The following is an 18,605-nucleotide window of genomic DNA, read 5'->3' on the forward strand; positions in this document are numbered from 1 at the left end:
AGGGACGGGGTCTGAGCCAAGCTTACTTCAAGCCCCGTGAGCTGGGAGCCCCCAGCTAAGCCCAGGCTCCACCACCACGGGAGACTTCATCCCCCGCTGCCTCGCTAAAAGAAGCCTGTGTTCGTCAGGCGAATGGGCAGTGGGCCCACCCCAAGGGGATGGTGATTGGTCAGAAATAATTATATATTCCCACTCCCCTCGCTGTGATTGGGTTGGGGTAGACATGTGACCCTGTTCTGGCCAATGAGACAGAAGGGAAGTCTCCTAGGGGCTTCTGGGAAGGATTTGCCTCTCGAATAAAAAGACGAAGCAGCCATTTTAGGGTAAGTCCTGCCACACACTTCTTTTCGCGCATTGTTGTCTGAGCCAGAGCAGCTGAGTCCGTAAAAGTGGGGGTTCCAGAGTTGGGGTTAAAAGCACTGCCGTGCGTCTGATTAGCTGTGGTCTTGAGGGAGTTACTTCATCTTTCCACCTCATGTTCCTCCTCTGCAAAATGAAAATAATAGTGGTACCCTCCTCTTAGGGTGGCTGTGAAGATCAGGTGCGTGAATGCATCTAAAAGGCTTAGACAGTTCTGGCGCATGGTGAGCACTCGCTACGTGATGGCTGTTACTGTTTTTATCTGTGGATGTGATGCTTGGATCCACTGTAGCCGTCTTTCAACCGTGAAGACACGGAAGATGGGAGGACGGAAAGAAGTGTTGATTCAAAAACGGTCAACCTCAAGACCTCTTAAGATAATAAAACTCCCAACTCTTCAGACAACTTTTAGTTGCATGTTTTGTAGCTTGCAACGTAGAGCATCCTGACCAATTTATACATAAAAGCTTGATGCCCATTATTGATTTACAATGAGAAATAAAAACACCTAGTTTCTGGGATATTCATTTATTGATGAGAATATTCACCCTGGAGGCAGACTATGGCATTGACTGCTAGTTATTCTCAAATATTCAGTTTCTCCTTTCTTTAATAGAAAGAACAGTCATGTTTTAGCTGGGCACATGCTACGTGGCTAGAAATTACATTTCCCAGTCTCCTTTGCAACTGGCTGAAGCCATGTGCCCAAGTTCTATCCAAAGGAATGTGAGGAGAAGTGGTGTGTGCCTCTTTGGAGGTTTGCCCTTAAAAAGATTGGGCATGCCCTCCCCTCCCTCTTTTCTTCTTGCTGGTGGGAAGATAGAAAAAGCTAGAGCAGTCACCTTGGATCCAGAGATGGCCTCCCTCTCCATGTGGTCTTTCATCCTCAAGGAAGATAGTCCACGCTACTTTCCTTACATGGTGGTTCCAAGAGAAAGCCCCAAAGCACCAGCGCTTCTAAGGTCTCTGTTTGTGTCATGATCACTCATACTCCACTGGCCAAATCAAGTCACACGATGAAGCCCAGAGTCAACATGGGAGAGTGTAGATAGCAGGAGGCTTGATTCATTGGGCCATTTGGGTAACAATCAACCTCACCCTATTATGCCCTGTGAATTTTGAAAGCTCATTAGGGGTAATTAAAAATTTGAGTGCAGTGCTCATTAGGCCCATCTGCACAGGGGCTAATAACCCCCTAGGATTAGGGACGATTGAAATTCATTCTCTTATTTTGTTATTCATTAGCTAGCTCTAAAAAAGTGTTTTAGGTTGTTTATTTAAATACAGATGATTTTTAAATGATAAAATTAAATTTAAAACAAGTATTGGAGAGAATCAGAACAGAAGGAAAACGAAGGGAAAAAAAGAAAAGAAAAGACCCTACCAGGTCAGAACAAAAGATGTGTGTCCCAGGGGGCTGTGCTCCTGCTAGGAGAGGGACAAGAGGGTCCCTGGAGAGTGCTGGGACAAGATCCAGGAGATGGTTAGGGCTGGAATGAGGCTGCACACAAAGCTCTTGAAGGTGGTGTTACTCACCCTTTGCTGTGTGTTAGGATCAGCTGTGGAGTGGGTTTAAATACAGATTCCTGGGCCCAATCCCTAGAACCTGGATTTTTCACAAGCTTTCCAGATAATTCTGAAGTAAGTGGTCTTTGAACCACATTTTGAAGTGAATTTGAAGCCCATAAGTGGGTGCCAGTTTCTGGGGAGGATATTCAGAGGGAAAGAATAGGTGAGAGGAAAGCTTCTCGAATAAGTGAGTGGCTTTCAGAGTTCCAGGAAGATTCTAGAAAGGGGAAGGGGATGTAATGTAATCTTGGAGCTCCCTAATACTTTATTTCTGCACAGAACAAACCTCTTCCCTGAATAGATGTCCCTTAGTGAGTCTTGGCCCTCACAGTAATACCCACCCTAGGACCTGCTCCATCGTACGCCTCCATGGCTGGGATTCCACCCCTTCCCTGGCCCTTGCTGATTGGATCAGAGGTGGGAACCTGACTCCAGCTGGACCAATCAGATTCTCTCTGCCAGGAAATTGAAGCAGAAGCAGGGGTCTTTGGTACTGTGTCTGATGATGGCTGTGTTCCACAGTGACACCCCATGGCCCCCTGTTGTTCAGGTTACGAGACTGCCTGGTCCCGAGCTTCCTGGATCTTGGTTCTTCAGCTTCCCTCCATCTTGTGACACACTCTGGCATCCTTCCACTAAATTCCATTTTGGGGCTGAGGTGGCTTCTGTTCCTGGCCTCCAGAAGCACCTTAACTGCGGAGGGCTGGTAGAGTGAGATAGGAACAGAGTCAGCGGGTCTGAGGTTGTCCCTATGGTCCCAAACTGGGCTGTCCCTAAGAAATAGGCGCATCTCGTCTGTTTCCTGAGGAAAGCATGATATGCCAAAGCTGAAGCTATTGTTGGCAGAGCTGTGGCAGCCTGGGAAAGACAATTTGTGCTGCAGCTGGAACTCACTGCTGAGATGCAGGAGGGGGGAGATTAGTGAGGGGCACAGGAGGAAGCAAGCTGATGGGAAGTTGGTGGGGCCTGCACTGGGTGTCATCTTCATCGCTCTTCAGACAGAGTCCACTGTGGGAGGGAAAAGATGCTTAAGATCACTTAAGTGGTTCTGGGAGGCAAGGAAACCTTAAAGTATGAGGTTCACATTTCTGAAGATTTACCTGAAGGTTGGTGTGGTAGCCAGCTTCCAAGATGGCCCCAGCAATCCCCACCTCCTGGTAGTCATGCCCTTGTGTAGTCCCCTCCCACATTAAATAGAGCTGGCCTGGGAGACTGGTAGGATACAGCAGGAGAGATGGCATGTGATTTTCTAGGCTGTGTCATTAAAGACATCACAGCTTCAGCCTCACTCTCCCAGATGGCTCACTTACTCTGGGGGAAGCCAGCCGCCATGTTGTGAGGAGACCCAAGCAGCCCTTGGAGAAGCCTGCAAGGTGAGGAGCCGAGTCCGCCTGCCAACCATCAGCACCAGCTTGCTAACTATGTGAGTGAGCCACTGTGGGAAAGGGTCCTCCAGCCCCAATCAAACCTTCAAGTGACTGCAGTCCCAACTGACATCTTCCCATAACTTCATGAGACCCTGAGTCAGAACCAGCAGCTAAGCTGCCCCTGGATTCCTGAGCCACAGGAGCTGTGTGAGAGAATAAGTGTTTATGGTTTTCAGCTGCTAAGTTTAGGGGTAGTCTGTGACCTAGAAATAGATTAAAAATATAGCTGAGGATGAGAATGTGCTGGCATGGAACATCTGCAGAAAGCAGATGACAGGATAAGACTGTGTGGCCCAGACTTGCTTCAGTGGAACCTCAGGCACCAAAGGCCGCCGTGCAGACTCCGCTGACTTATCCTATATCAGAGAGAAGACGAAGGGAAGCTCCTTTGGGAACTGAGGGAAGGAGCCCAAACCATTGGAAACAGCTGCTAATTTCCATGTCCTTTTAGGATATGTCCTGCTTCATGATCGTGAGAACCAAAATAAATTCACAATTCCTCTGTTAGTCACAATACCAGGATTTCTGAGTGCCCATCCTAGTGACAGTGAGAGGGCCGTCTTTTCGCTTCCTAAGGTAAGTCCAGGGATCCCAGAGTGTCTACCAGTCCAAAGGAGGCCATCCTGGTTAGTTGTTCCTCGTGAAAGAGGAAACCAGAAAAACTGGTTTAGCCACTGAAGGGTGCCCAGTTCTCAACCGCACAGGCTTCCCCACACCAGAAATTCCAGCAGTTTCTCAGAGAATATCTGAGGAAATGAAATATTGTCTTCGCAAAACACCCAGGGACCCATCCTGAAGGAACAACCGAAGGATGTCCCAACTTGTTAGAACAAAGAATTCCAGGCTGTTGGTATAGGCTGTCCTCCTGGGATGCTGAGTCAGGTCGCATGCTTCCTGGGAAAGAAAGGGAGATTCAGGTTGTGCCGATAGTGTGGGGACTTCTCCTGGCCCGTCTGGGCTTGCCATTCCCCCCGGCCTCTGAGGCTTTTGTGATTCTTCCTCCCTCTTCTGCCTTCTAAGTCTCCACGTGCTCTTCCCTCCATCATCTCAGCTTCTTTCCACCATACCTCACTGCCCAAGGTGCTCAGAAACCAAGGCCTTTTCCCCCAGGATCCCCTTCCATATAGTCCCACTCTTTTCTCTCAACGATTCCTCTTTCAGGAAATTCCTGAGGGGCTTGACTATAGCACCGTGGGGACCTCTGTTTCAGAGATGGTGTGGGGGTGAGGGCAGGGACCCTCACCCTAACTCACTTCCCACCTCCCATGACAGGAGGAAGGTTTGCTTCCACTGTCCTGGACCCAGCATTCAAGGACGGGCCTAGGAGCCAGGGCAGGACCCCAGTGGGACTGATGTGCCCTCCAGTGGCCCCACGCCACAACCGCATCACCACTCTCATGCCCCAGTGCAGACCTCACTGCCACAATGGCCCTCAGGACCCTGCCTGCCCACCTCCATCCCTGGGCTGGCTGCCTCTACCCTTGAGCGTAGGTTACAGCTGAGGAGGGAAGCGAGGTCACTTGGGAGCTCTTTGTCTCTTGCACTGAGTTTGTAGTTATTCCCACTACATTCCGGAGAACTTTTTTTTTTTTTTTTAAAGATTTTATTTTTTTCCTTTTCCTCCCCAAAGCCCCTCTGGTACATAGTTGTATATTCTTCGTTGTGGGTCCTTCTAGTTGTGGTATGTGGGACGCTGCCTCAGCGTGGTTTGATGAGCAGTGCCATGTCCACGCCCAGGATTCGAACCAACGAAACACTGGGCCGCCTGCAGCGGAGCGCGCGAACTTAACCACTTGGCCACGGGGCCAGCCCCCATTCCGGAGAACTTTTAAGACCCCTGGGAAGGGCTGGGGAGGTGCCTTTTACGCTCCAGGCTCTGTGAGCTTCTAGGAAGGCCAGAGAAATGGTCAGGCCTGGGGTGGCATCTCAGCCATTCTTGGGCCTCGAGGGATGGAGGCACGGCCTTCCCGCACAGCCAGAACGGCCCCAGAAGAGGAGTCTGCTTTCTCCCCTGGGAAATGGGAATAATAAGAGCATAAAAGGAGATAAAGCCTTTTATTCAGCCTTTGAAAGGTGAATTTTCCCGGAGGAGTGGGCACACTGGTAGGCAGGGCAATGGTGAAGCGGAGCGAGGCCCTGAGACTTCAGAATTTCAGGTGGCTCTGAGTCCTGGCAGCAAAGCCAGGCAAGCAAAGGCAAGGACTAATTCTTTGACACACATCAGTCTCTGTCTGGAGAACCTCAGGAACATGATTTGTGGGCCTGGCTACATGTTTGTTGAATCAAAATATGACTGAGTCAGTGAATGACTGAATGCACGATTCCGGGTGAGCTCGCTCAGCTCCGGCCCCAGAATTCCCTGTGGTGCTGCTGAGAATTTGCCTCCACGCCACCTGCTGGCGGGCACTGACTTTGGCCAGCTCCTGCTAGAGTTGGAAGTTTGTCACCTGGATGCGGAAGGGGATGATGGAAGGACGGGGACCAGCCTCTCTACAGATGACCTGCTCCCTCAGGAACAGCTGCTACCTGGTTTATCCTGATCCTTCTGAAGGTCAATCAAGAAAACATATCAAAGGCTTGGAAAAGGCAAAAGAGATTCCTGGGTGTCCTTTCAGAGGAAGGCTGGGTATCAGCGAGGTGTCCTCTGATGATGATCTGATTCTTTAGGGGTATGTGCTATTGATTGTCTTTGACTTTATAACTCTGTAGGGATAGAGGTAATGTGTGTGAAACAGATCATAGTGCAAATGATTCCTGTTCATAACCCCACAAAGGGATTTTGTCCAAATTCTCATTTGCACTAGTTTTAACATTTTGCTGGTTCCTTGGCAGTTAAAGAGTTAAGGAAAATCTTTGCCATGTGTTCACATTTTTTAAATTTCTATGAGGGTCATGACTTCACTTTCTTGAAAATTATATTTGAGCAGCTCCTTGGTCCTTGGTCCCCAAGGAATCTACAAAGCCTCTCACACCTTCCTTCCCTTCCTGCCCCCCAACTTGTTCAGGCAGCACCAGCAACTGCACCCTCTGGGTCCCCACTGTGCACAGCACAGACTTCAAGGACAAGCTGCCCTGTCTGCTCCTCGCCAGCCTCTCCCTCTAGACTGCCAGCTTCCGAGGGCAGGGGCCAGGTCTGATTCTCGCTGGATCTACAGAGCTTGGTAGATGCTGTTGAATGAATTTACAAATGTACTTAGTTGGGACCACACCTCATTGTTGGTGAGGGAGCCCGATATACAGAAAGGGCCATTCATGCACTGGCCCAACACTCTGAGCCTCAGTTTCTGCATCTGGGAAATGAGGATAGTATTCCCTATATACTGAACATACAGATGGGAAGGAAGTCTTAAGGAACTCCTGCATGTTTTCTATTTCCCTCTTTTAGTTTCTAGTCCCGTCTCCTACCCCACCCCCAGGAGACTGGCTCCCCATCCTGCAAGGCCCACGGGAAGTGTTCAGTTACGTCCCCCTGCCTGGCTCATGAATGAGAAGAGGAAGGGGAGATGGCTTGAGGGGCCGGGGTGCCCATCATTGGGCGGGCGAGGAGCGGGGCCTACTTAGCAGAAGCCTTGAGCTCCAGTGCTGGGGGGTGGGGGGGCAGGGGGGTGCTAGGTGCCTGAAGACTGACAGGGAAACCCCATGAGAAAAACCGAAGGGAGACAGAGGTTGGAAGAGGCTGGATTTCAAATAGCTGCAGATTCGGGCCCCAGCCCCAACCCATCCCAAGCCACCAGGAGCCCAGCTGCTTCTCTGGCCCCTGCCTCCCTAAACAGCTTCATCTGCTGAGTTGCTGACTCCCGAATAACTGGGATTCGGGCGCCACCTTGTGGCCATTTCTGAAATTGCTTACCCAGGCTGAGTGGAACCCAGATTCCAAGGGCGGAGGGAACCAGGCCAACAGTCGCCCAAATTTCCTGGCCTCCGTCCTCTTCGTCCTCATCTTCCCCCTTCCATTCATTGAATACTGAATGTAGGCCAGGCTCTGTGCTCAGCTGTTTTCAGGGCTTTAGCACACTTAATTTTGCAACAGCCTTAAAAGGCAGGTGATACCATTTTACAAATGACGAAACTGAGGCATGGAGAAGTGAAGTTGTTTTTCCAAGGTCACACGGCAAGGGAGTGGACCAGAAGAGCTTATCTCTGTACAGGAGAGGGTCGGTGAGGCAGTTCGTCTTGCCCCTTAACAGCCATTTGGCCTTGGGGCCTTCCAGCTCAAATTCAAATATGTTTTTGGCGCCGATTCTGTGCCAGACCTTACACTGGGCACTGGGATCTCCTGCAGTCCTCTGTCTCAGTCCCCGCTAATCCCCTCCCCAGCACTGATCACCGTTTGTATGGCCTGACTTACTTGTTAAGCATTTATCTCCCACCAAGACTGTGGGCTTCCTGAGAGCAGAGACCTAGTCTGTTTTCTTCACTCTTGCATCTCCAGAGTCCAAAATTGATCTCAGAACACAGAATAGGTGCTCAATAAACATTTGTGAACGAACTAATACATCAGTGAATGAATATAAGATTTTTTAAAAGCCAAAAACGTCCGTGTCCTCAAGGCGCTGACAGCCTAATGAGGAAGGCAGACTGTAAAAGCTAGACATGGATCCTGCCCACCCCCCCCCACACCGCCCCTTCCCTCAGTGCTTTGCCAGAGGGAGGCACAGGAGCTTCAGGAGCCCAGAGAGGTACCCAACCTGGCCCAGGGCCTCAGGGCAGGCTTCCTGGGGAAGGACAACACGCCGCGAGACCTATAAAGGAAGGAAGGGGAAAGGTGCTCCAGATAGAGGTCACGGCTTGAGCAAGTGCCTGGCGAGGGGAACCTGCATGGTGCGCACTGCGAATTCTAAGCCTCGAGGAGGAACCTAGAGGGAGGAAGAGAGGTCTGCAGGGAATTCAAGTGAGTCATTAAAAACAAATCCTTCCCTTGACTGTCCCTCAGATACCTCATCCACAAAATGGGGGAAAGATGAGGATGAAATGAGACGCAGGGCCTGGCACACTACTGTGGCCTTTATGAGACCTTCAGGTCTCCCTAATTGTTTACTTCTCCACCCAGACACACTTTAGGGGGATGGCCACCAGGGCCCAGTAGCGGGGCTCCAGAAGTGGCCTGAGAATGATGGCCTGAGACAGAGCTGGAGGGACCACTGTGCTGGATTGGTTTATTGATTGATTTATTTATAATTTTTTTTTCTTTTTGTGAGGAAGATTGACCCTAAGCTAACATCTGTGCCAGTCTTCCTCTACTTTATATATGGGACGCTGCCACAGCATGGCTTGATGAGTAGTGCGAAGGTCCGAACCAGGGATTGGAATCTGTGAACCCTGGACCGCCAAAGCAGAAAGCGTGAACTTAACCACTACTCCATGGAGGGACCACCGTGCCCAGTTGGTTTAAATCAGCGCCTCTGAGATGGCAGCACCAGGAGACCCCTTGGGCTCCAAGCATCCAACCCCCATGAGACAGCGGAGCTTCATCCTGCAAGGCACGGCACCAAGTCAAAGAACTGGGTGAGCCCCCTCACACGGAGGGCGCTGGATAGAGACGTTTAGTGTAACCAGAAATTCATTCTTTCCTCCAGCAAATGTTTATTAAGCATCCACTATGTTCCAGCTGTTAGAAGCCGTGGGGTTGCAACAGACAATAAACCAATATAGTCTGTGTGAGTGTGTGTGTGTGTGTGTGTGTATGTGTGTGAGATGTTGAAAAGTTCTCCTAGGGAGAAAAATTAAGACGGGAAGGGGAACAAGGAATGTGGAAATGGTTTGCAATTTGAAATAGGATGGTGCAGGAAGGCCTTCTGGGAAGGGACCTTTGAATAGAGATCAGAAGATATGGTGGGAATAAGCCATGAAGACATCTGAGGGAAGAGGGTCCCAGGCAGAGGGGACAGCAAGTGCAAATGCCCTGGGGCAAGATTGTGCTTGTCTTGGTTCAAGGAGCAGTGAAGAAGGCAGAGAGGGGGCTGAGGCAGGGGGCCAGATGGAGTAAGGCCTTCCAGGTCACCAGGATGCCCCAAAGTGGATATAATACATAGTGACAAAGGTACACAATAGGAGTGAGGCCCAGAGCCGCTAATTAGGCAACTCTAAACTTGTGTCTCATTACCCAACCACACCTCCTGCAGTGCACTATGAATTAATATTTTCTATAAATCCTGTAATTATCTTGTGAATAGCACAATTATATTGCATTGTATTTGTATGTGTTAAAAGCGCTCATTTGTTAAATGTAAACATTTGAAATATACCATATATTATGCAGCCCTTTTCACACTTTTATTTAATAAACTGGAAGCCTTAAAATTGGAAGCAGAAGGGCCTTTTCTTCCAAGAGTTCCCTGGAGGCAGGTCTACACTCACACTCATCCACACCCTCACATACACCACACTGACTCACCCACTCACCCACAGTGCCCAGCCAGAACCCCGGGCTGGGAGGCAGAGACCTGTTCACCTGCCACTCGGGGTGGCCTCGGGCAGATCCCTGCAGTGTCTTCCACTCCCTCCACCTCACCTTGCCCAGCCCTTAACAGTTTATAGACAGCGTCCTTGTCCTCATGGACCTTCACTACAAAATGGGCAGGGGTTAATGTGTCCATTTTACAGACAGGTAAACTGAGGCTCTGAGTGGTGCCTGCTCAAAGTGGCTGAGGATGGAACAGGGAGACTAGAGAAGGCAAAATGGGGATGGGGAAGATTTAGAAGTTCAAAGGTGAGGAGAGGGGCGGGAGACTGTCTTTGCTGACTCTGGTGGACCATGACCTCAGACAGACCTGGGTTTGAATCCCAGCCCCACCACTTATTTACTTTGGATAAATTCCTTAAACTCTCTGAGCCTCTGCTTCCAAATCTTTATATTTACATCCAAATCATTGTGGCAATAATGATAGTACTCACCTCGTGATTTTCTTGTGCAGATTAAATGAGGTCACATCGATGAAACGGCTGTTGTTATTATTGTTATTTTTGGTCTTACCGAGTCCTGGGTGAGAGGTGGAGCGGGGTGAGGAGGAGGCTGTTCAGAAGACACCCCACCCAGCCACAGCCAAGTGCTGGCTCGACTCCGGCTGTGTTGCTTCCTCTGCCTGTGTAGACAGTGGGTATTCTACAATGACTACAGTCCAACCTTTCCCGTCACTCCTGCTTTATAGTTTCTGAAGTGCTTTCATTCATTCATTCATTCGCTCTTCAACATTTCCTGAGTGCCTCGTGTGTAAACCAGCACAGTGCTGGGTCCTGGGAATCTCCTGGAATGAGGCAGGCACCGTCCCTGCACCCAGAGAGCTTCAGACATCACGTCGTTGCCGCACAAATAAATATATAGTTAGAAACTGGATTATGGGCTAGAAGAGAAAAATACAGGGGGACTAGGAGAGAGAATCACAAGGGGCCCTAATTTAATCTCAACAGACCCGCACAGCAGCGGCCAAGGAAAACTCTCACCCCATTGCCTTGGATGGAGACCCTGAGTCTCAGGACAGCATAGGCATGGGGCCAAGGGCACCGATGAGGTGGGGTGCAGGAACCAGGAGGCCAGCATGTCCAGCTGATTCCTTCTCCACCCAAGCTGGCCTGGGAGAAGGAGAGCTCTGCCAAAGGGTCCCCCCCTGGAGTGAGGCCTGTGGGGCTGCCAGGGAAGGGAGTGGGCCTGTGTGGACTCCTATGTTCCCTTGACACAGCTGCTTTGCATCTCCTGAAGGGTGGGGGCTGGCTCACCCCCCAGGGTCTGAAGGGCAGGGTGTACCATTCCTTCCCTGTGGGCACCAGCCTGGGCCTACCCTCTGGACAGAGCTGTTCCAAGCTTGGGCTCCAGGGGGCCGGGCTGTGAGTGGGGGAGGGTTGCTCCCTAGGGGAGGCTATGCCAGGCTGGCTTGGCAGCATGCCCACCTTGTGGGCAGAGCAGGCTGGAGGCTGTGTTGGTTCTGAGTTCAGTCTGTTGAGCTATTGTTTGGTACTGACCCCAGAACCACCAGCCTCTGAACTCTATTTTGCCACTTGCAAAACCCCTGCATAACCCCTATCTCCTTTCATCCTCACCAAAAACCTGGCAGGAGAGAAAAGGCGCTGGGCATGGAGCCAGCAGATGAGGGCTGGAGCCCTAGCAAGTGCTACATTTCTTTCATTCAGTCATTCAACAAACATACAGGTGTGAAATGATGCTTGGCCTCAGGACAGCTGTAGAAGGAGAAGTCTGACCCTCAGGAATCCCCCGTGGGTGCCAAGCAGGAGTCTGAGCATGGCTGGGTGGGTGTCTCGGGGACGGTAGTGTCCAGTCTGGGCTTGGGTTCCCTGAAGCAGACAGACGCTGAGATGAGATTTTCGATATTTTTGTGCAGGAGGCTTGTTGGAGCTGCTCTCAGGCCTGACCCCTGGAAGGGAGTGAGGAAACCCAAGTGGCCTGAGGTGCAGCTGCAGCAGAGGCCTCAGCCTATCCCTCAGGGAGCTTGGGAACTGGGACAGCCCTTTGGAATTGACCCAAACTGAGGCCAACTCTCTGGTGACTTGTCACTGAATATGGGCTACCCCGTGGGAGGGACATAATCTTGTAGGTAGCTACTGCAGGAATGAGCTCCTCAGTCCTGAAGGGGGTCTGGGTGGTGCATGAGCAGCCCCTTCATACAACCTCCAAAGAGGCGCTCCTCACCCCTCTTAACTGTGGAAAATCTAGACTTATTACAAAGCTCTTCTCCATCCTCCATATTTGTGGGAACTTCAGGGCTGTTTTCATAAGTCCAGGAACCCACCTTGGTCAGCCTCGACTCTGAGTGCTCCTCAGCCTGGTATGCAGTAAGCGCTCACTAATTGTTCGATGGCCAGGATAGAGTGTAGGGGGAGGAGAAAGGGGCAAATCTAGGGAGACTCCCAGCTTTCTTTCTGGTTTGGGCCCCTGGCTAAGACAGAGGTCAAATTGGGGAGAGAAGATGTGGTGGATTGGGGACATGCCAAGGTTGTAGTGTGACTGAGACACCCAGGCCCTAGGGTCTGGTGCCAGCTCCACGAGGAGCACCCCCATGATGGAGTAAGAGGGAGAAGAGCCCAAGAGGGCTGCAGAGGGGGAGGGGAGCCTGGACGGAAGGAAACGGAGTCACAGTATCCAGGGAGCCGGCAATGATGTCAGACACTGAGAGGGCAAAGGAGATGGGGATCGAGAAAGGGGACAAAGAGAACGTGGCCGGGTCTGGGTGAGGAACGCAGAAGGCTGGGAGGGGGGCTTGGTGAGGGGCCTGGAGGCTCGGTGAGGGCGTGAGAGGCCCCTGGTGCAGTCGTGGAGGGACGGGTGGGGAAAACAAGATCCTGGGGAGAGCAGCTAATAGGGAGGCCGGCCCCAGGGCTCTGCCCCAACTGAAGTGCCCAGAACCCCTGCGCTTCCACTCTCTCAGAGCCCAGGGTCAAGATCCCTTCCTCCTCCACCACATCTCCCGAGGTCCCCCTCACAAGGTATCCCAGCTGTGGAGTCTCCTCCCTGGGAACTGCTGCCTTGGCCCAGATTCAAGTCAGACAACAGGAAAGACTTCCTGGCTGTGGGGGATGGGAGGCCCTGGACAAGGTGAATGGGGGCATTTCTGTCCCAAGACCAGAGACCAGACACAGTGACTTCCACAGGCCCCTTTCCCATTGCTGGACAAAAAGAGCAGAGTCTTTTCCAACCTGGAAGGGCAGGAAGGGGAGCTTTGTAGAACAGGGGGGAACACTGCTGCCAAAGAGCATCAAGGTCAAGTACTGAGACTTGAGCTGGACTCCCTGTGTTAACATGCCAGCTCCATCACTAACTGGCTGTGTAGCTGTGGGTAAGCTACTTAACCTGTCTGTGCCTCAGTTTCCTCATCTCGAATGGGAGCAATAGTAGTATCTATCTCTTAGGGCTCTAAGGAGGTTTCAGTTAATGAATTGAAACATGTAAAGTGCTCAGAAGAGTGCCTGGCACCAAGTGAGCTCCATCTAAGTTGTCAACTGAAATAGAGTCTGGGTGACGTTAGTGAAGGAGTTTGTTCAATAATCAGCGCGAGGAGCTCGAACCCTGGGTAACAGTTCAGCAGAGTGCTCCGATGGACGCGCTCCGAGGGAGTGAGTCTAGGTGCAGCTTAGATCTCTTCCACAAACAGTGCACGTGGAGTGAAGAGGAAAAGAAAAAAAACTTACAACTAGATCTTCTAAAAAAGGGATAGAGTACATCTGGGGTTTTCCTCTAGATTATACATTGAAGGTAACATAAACAAGAATATTTTGATTGTACATCAAACAAGTTCAGAGATGCTGACGTTATCTACATGTGGAGGGAGGCATGGACCAAGGTCGTTAATTATTCCCTCAATCGCTAAGAAATGCAGCTGGGAATGTGCGAGCGAGGTCCCCCTTTCCTTTTCTGCGGTGGATCTGTCCAGCTGGCGTCTTCAGTCACGAGGTGTGGGGCTGCAAGGTCACTTCCACAGGCTGAATGTGGCCTGCACGGCTGCTCCACAGTACAGCACAGATGTCATTGTTCTGACTTCAAGCCCGTGCAGCTTGCTTGCTAGATGTGCCTGTTAGACCAGGGAGAGGCGTCCCAAAAATCTGTCCACCAAGTGTTTGATAAAAGAAATAAAAGATATTAGTGACTTCCATTCGACAGCCTCCTGGGCAGTGGGCACCGTGCCAGGTTCTTTATTTATATTACCTCTAATCCCCAGAGTCTTCGATAAGAGAGCTCTCATAGTTCCCATTTTACAGAGGAGGAAACTGAGACCCAGAAAGGTGAAGTCCCTCACCTAAACTGACCTAAGCCGACTACCAGTACTCTTAACCACTATACTGTCTTGCTTTTCTCCACCACAGAGGCAGGGGGATGGACAAAATGGCCTCCCAGAGGTCTGTCTTGGACCCTCACACCCACCTCGTCAGACCTCGTCAGAGCCTGGGAAGATTTCCTAGTTGTGCAGGGTAACTAATAGCTCAGCGCCACAACCATCTCATTAAGCAATTACCTCTGGGAGTGCCAAGGCGAAGAAGTGACCTCACTGGCCGCTGGACACCGCCCTGCCGCTGGGGATGGAGGTAATGGGGATAATCATGGCAGTGGTGGTAATGACATTGATGGTGACGTTGTCAAGTGACGGAAAAGGTGATGGCTCTGTCAGATCTTGATGTTGGTGGAAGAGGTGACGAGGCTGGTAATTGACTTGATGGTGGTTAAGCTGATGGTTAACGATGGTGGCAGATCATAGTGCTGATGGAGAGGCAACAGTGGTAGTGATGATTTATGGGGTAGACCCTGCAGCTGGGCGCTCTCAGCCTCCATCTACCTTCCTAGATGGGGAAGTTGGAAAGCTAACAACTACATTTCCCTCCCTGGCAGCATTCGCATGTGGAAAAGGCTCCACCAGTTCAGACCCACTTGAGCAAGCTGAGGAAGGAAAAGTGAGGCACAATCCTTTCTCAGCTTCATTTTCTCATTTATGAAATAGGGATAAGCATAGAACAGTGCCTAGCACATAAAAAGCATTATAGAAGTATTGGTTGTTGCTGCTATTATTACTGTTCACTATTATTATTTCTAGCCCCCTTTTGGCTGTTTCTGCCAGCCAGCAACGTCGTGGGAACACAAGGTTTTGCGGCAGCATCAGTCTAGTATTGGGTCTCCACTATTCCAGAACTAGGTCTCCGGCTTCTCGCTTGCCCAGAGGCAGTGGCAGTGGTGAAAGTGGTGGTAGGGGCTTCTTAAATGCAGCTTCCTGATCCCTGGATTGAAGCTCTGGGGTTGTGTTCTTGAATTCACAGCTCCAGAGGTAGAGGCTCTCTTGGCGACTCAGTTCTGTATATTAGTTCTGGGAGTCATTCCTGGAGGCTTACCTCATTCAGCCTCTCTAATGATTGTCCTATATTAAATACCTTCCTGCTAAAAACACCAAGGGGGCTTCCATTTCCTGCACTGAACTCTGACAATACAGTTCGATAGCCTGAAGATGGTTAAAGCAGTTGGTGCTTGAGGTAACAAATATGGTGACAGGGATGGTGATGGTGTCTGGTGAGGACTATGGGGCTGGTTTGATGGGCGTTTGAGCTTGGGATTGATGGAAATGGTGATAATGACAATGTCTGGTGATGGAGGTAGATGGTAACAAGATTTCTGAGGTGCAAGCAATAGAATCTGATTCTGGCTGACTTATGAAGAGAAGGAAGATATGGGGAGCTCCCAGAATGGACATAAAGCTTGGAGATCCAAGCTCAGATAAAGGGTAGGAACCAAGGAAGCGAAAGCACTGGACAGACCAAGCTCCACCACAAGACACCCGAACACAACTTTCACCATCAGGCACCACGTTGACCAAAGCTACCAAGGGGCACCTTTCTGAGTGAATTCTAAACCCTTCTATCTTTGCCTCACTCACTCAGGATTCAAAGTCCTGGGCTGAAGCATCCTCTTGGCCAAGCCCAGGTTGTGTGCCCCTGTCCTGTGTGCCAGGAGTGGAAGGAGGGGTCTATGGTCCCTTTCATCTTCAGTAGGAGGTGATGGGGCCATGATGTCCATCAAGACTCACAGTGGGGGCTTCCCCCTAAAGAGAAAGGGAGTTTGGATGCAAGGGTCCCAAAAAACAAAAGCCCACTCAGTAAGGAAGCCTGGTGGTGACAATGGAATAAAGAAGCTGAGAGGAGATGCTGCCTTCTTTATTAAAACCAAACCAAAGTTGGAGGCAGCTGGACCTTTCAACACCAGCCAGACCCAAAGCCCCTTGCAATCACTCACCTACTTCTGCTGCCACCACCACAGGGCCCCTGGAGGACACTGGTCCATTTTTCACCCTTTGGCCAAAAGTAGATGGGACACTGCCCCTTCCCTTTATGGCCTGATGTAGAGCAGAAGCCAAGCCTGGACATTCAAACAAGATGTTATCAATGGCCCAGGGAGAACAAAGAGGAAAGAAGCACAGGCATCTATTCATTTTTCCATATCCATTTATTTGGCTCCAACTAGGTACCAGATAGAGCAGAGAATGAGGTCCCTGCCCCACGGAGCTTACAATCTAGTGGAAAGATGTTCAAACCAGTAACATGTGGGTAGACAAGGTAACTGTGGGGCAGGAAACACCAGGAGGATGAGATGGAGAGGAACTGGGGAGCCCATTAAGAGGGGAAGGTCAGGGAAGGACTCTTTGAGCTGAAGCTGGGAGGATGAGCACCAAGGCGTGCAGAGATCTGGGGCGTTTGTGGGCTCCAAGATCCTGAGACTGGAACAAGCTTGTTGTGCTTATGGGACAAAAACATGGCCAGTGAGGCTGGAGCATAAGGAGCTGGGGGTGGGAGGAGGAGATGAGGTTAAAGTCAGCCGAGTAAAGAACTGGCATTTTATTCCAGGCAATGGAATAAAATCACTGAGGGCTGTGCTTTGAGAGGAGAAGGGACTCGTCCTCAGGTATGAATCAGGAAGAGGAAGATGGGCACAGCACAGATAGGTGCACAGCGGTGGTAAGGTGAGGGCTTCCTCAATGAGGTGTGAGGCTAGGTCATCACTGCACAGGGGGAGAGTGGCAGGACATGTGTCTGTTAGGCCACATCAGGTTTTCAGTGTCCTGGATAGAGCCAGGACACAGCCCTGAGGAAGCCAGGTCCTAATCAACTCTCATGCTCCTGGGCACCTCCAGGCAGTTTCCCTAGGGGGACAGAGGTACTTCCTTGACTGGCCCCTCCCCTGTCACTGAGAAGAGGCCAATGGTAGCAGCTGAAGCCTCAGCCATCACAATCACAATGTCAACTACGGCCACAGTCATAATCACCATCACCTTCACCAATACACAGGCACAAGGACAGGATAGGAAATCCTCGAGGGCACCCTGACCTCTCGAGCTAGCAGGACCCCAGCCCCTACATGGGCCCAGTGGAAGGCAATGGGACTGTCCTGGGACAGAGCCGGTGGTGTGCTGGAGCTGGCGCCTACTTCCTTGTGAGAGCTGATTCCGTGAATCTCTTCTCAGCTTCACACCAGTGACATCACATGGGTAGCTTGAAATCAACTACAGCAGAGGGCTTTTGGTTATTTTTCCCAGCTAGCCAGTTCACAAGCATATCTCTGGACAGAGCCCTGAGGACAGTTAGAGAACCTGACTCCCACCACTTGCCTTTGTAAGCTCCAGAGCCTGGAGCAGGGCCAATGGAAGGAGACGGCTGACTGTGTCCTTAGAGTCCTGGTGGGCAGGTTGTCTGGTTGGGGGATATAAGTGGAGTTGGGAGGTCATCTTCCCTCAAGACACACCCAGTGGTGGACGAGAGACCCTGGGCATCAGCTCAGGGACATCACCTTCACCAGAACCTCTGTTCCAGCCCAGGAGCTTAAGGCCTGTGGGCCCACAGCCAGGCTGCCTGACTCACCCTCCTGGAGTTGGAATCCTAGGCTGAGTCTGTCCTGGGAGGGACAAAGGGCTGCTTTTCCCTGTTCCTGGTCCCAAGGATGAGCCCTGACCTTGGCTATAAACGAGGCCTGAGCCCAGTGACAAGGATCTCCACCCAGGCCCAGACAGAGCCCCACCTTGGTTCTGGGTTGGGCACTGATGGGGCCACAGAAAACACAATCTCGGTGTACACTGACACAGGCCCCGGCTCAGCCCCAGAGTCATGACAAGCCTGGCTCTTGAGCCAAAAGGGGAGCAGGCCTGGAGTGGGGTTGGCTCAGCACCATTCACCTCCGCATTTGGGGCTTAAGCTCCCACCTGGGAAGAAATCAGAGAAAAATAAAACCAAATTAAGTGCCCCCCCCCCCCCAGTCTCTTCCTTCCTTTAGTGACACATCCTCATCTTAGGAAATAAGGCCTAAAACAAAGTATGCTTTCTAAGCCCCTGGCCCTTCCTCGCCCCTGCTGGGCTCCCTCTTTGATTTGAAGGATGCTTGCCCTAAACCTTCCCTCCACACTGTCCCCCAAACACAGGCCTCTAGGCCCCCAAGGGGAGAGGGAACTGCGAAAGCCCCAAGAACTTCAACAGAGAGCCTAGGGGGTGGAGGCCAGGACCTTATGGGCTGGGGAAAGACCCTTCCCCTCTCTGGGCCTCAGTTTCCCCAGTTGTGAGAGATTTTACCTTCTAGCTCTAATATCCAAAGTTAAGGATCTCGATGGAAATTGAGGGTCCCATGTTCAAGGGTTGGACGGGTTGTACTTTCTGGATAATTCAGACCCAGGAGACCCAGGAATCTTTTCCTAAAACATGTATGGGATACCAGGTTCCAGTCCTGGGATGTCCTCTTAGTTCTGGGACCTTGTACTGGTGACTCACCTCTCTGGGCCTCAG

At 51.1% G+C, this 18,605-nt stretch overlaps 1 long non-coding RNA gene across 1 annotated transcript; it reads left to right on the top strand.

Annotated features, from left to right (window-relative positions):
• Positions 1–205: 205 nt before the first annotated feature.
• On the top strand, positions 206–9,660 carry LOC123285760 (uncharacterized). Its single transcript, XR_011503526.1, has 3 exons — positions 206–323; positions 3,227–3,352; positions 8,559–9,660. It is a non-coding gene; the product is annotated as an uncharacterized lncRNA (long non-coding RNA).
• Positions 9,661–18,605: the final 8,945 nt, after the last annotated feature.

The sequence above is a fragment of the Equus asinus genome, chromosome 5 (genome assembly GCF_041296235.1).
Source record: "Equus asinus isolate D_3611 breed Donkey chromosome 5, EquAss-T2T_v2, whole genome shotgun sequence".
Taxonomy (NCBI): Eukaryota; Metazoa; Chordata; class Mammalia; order Perissodactyla; family Equidae; genus Equus; species Equus asinus.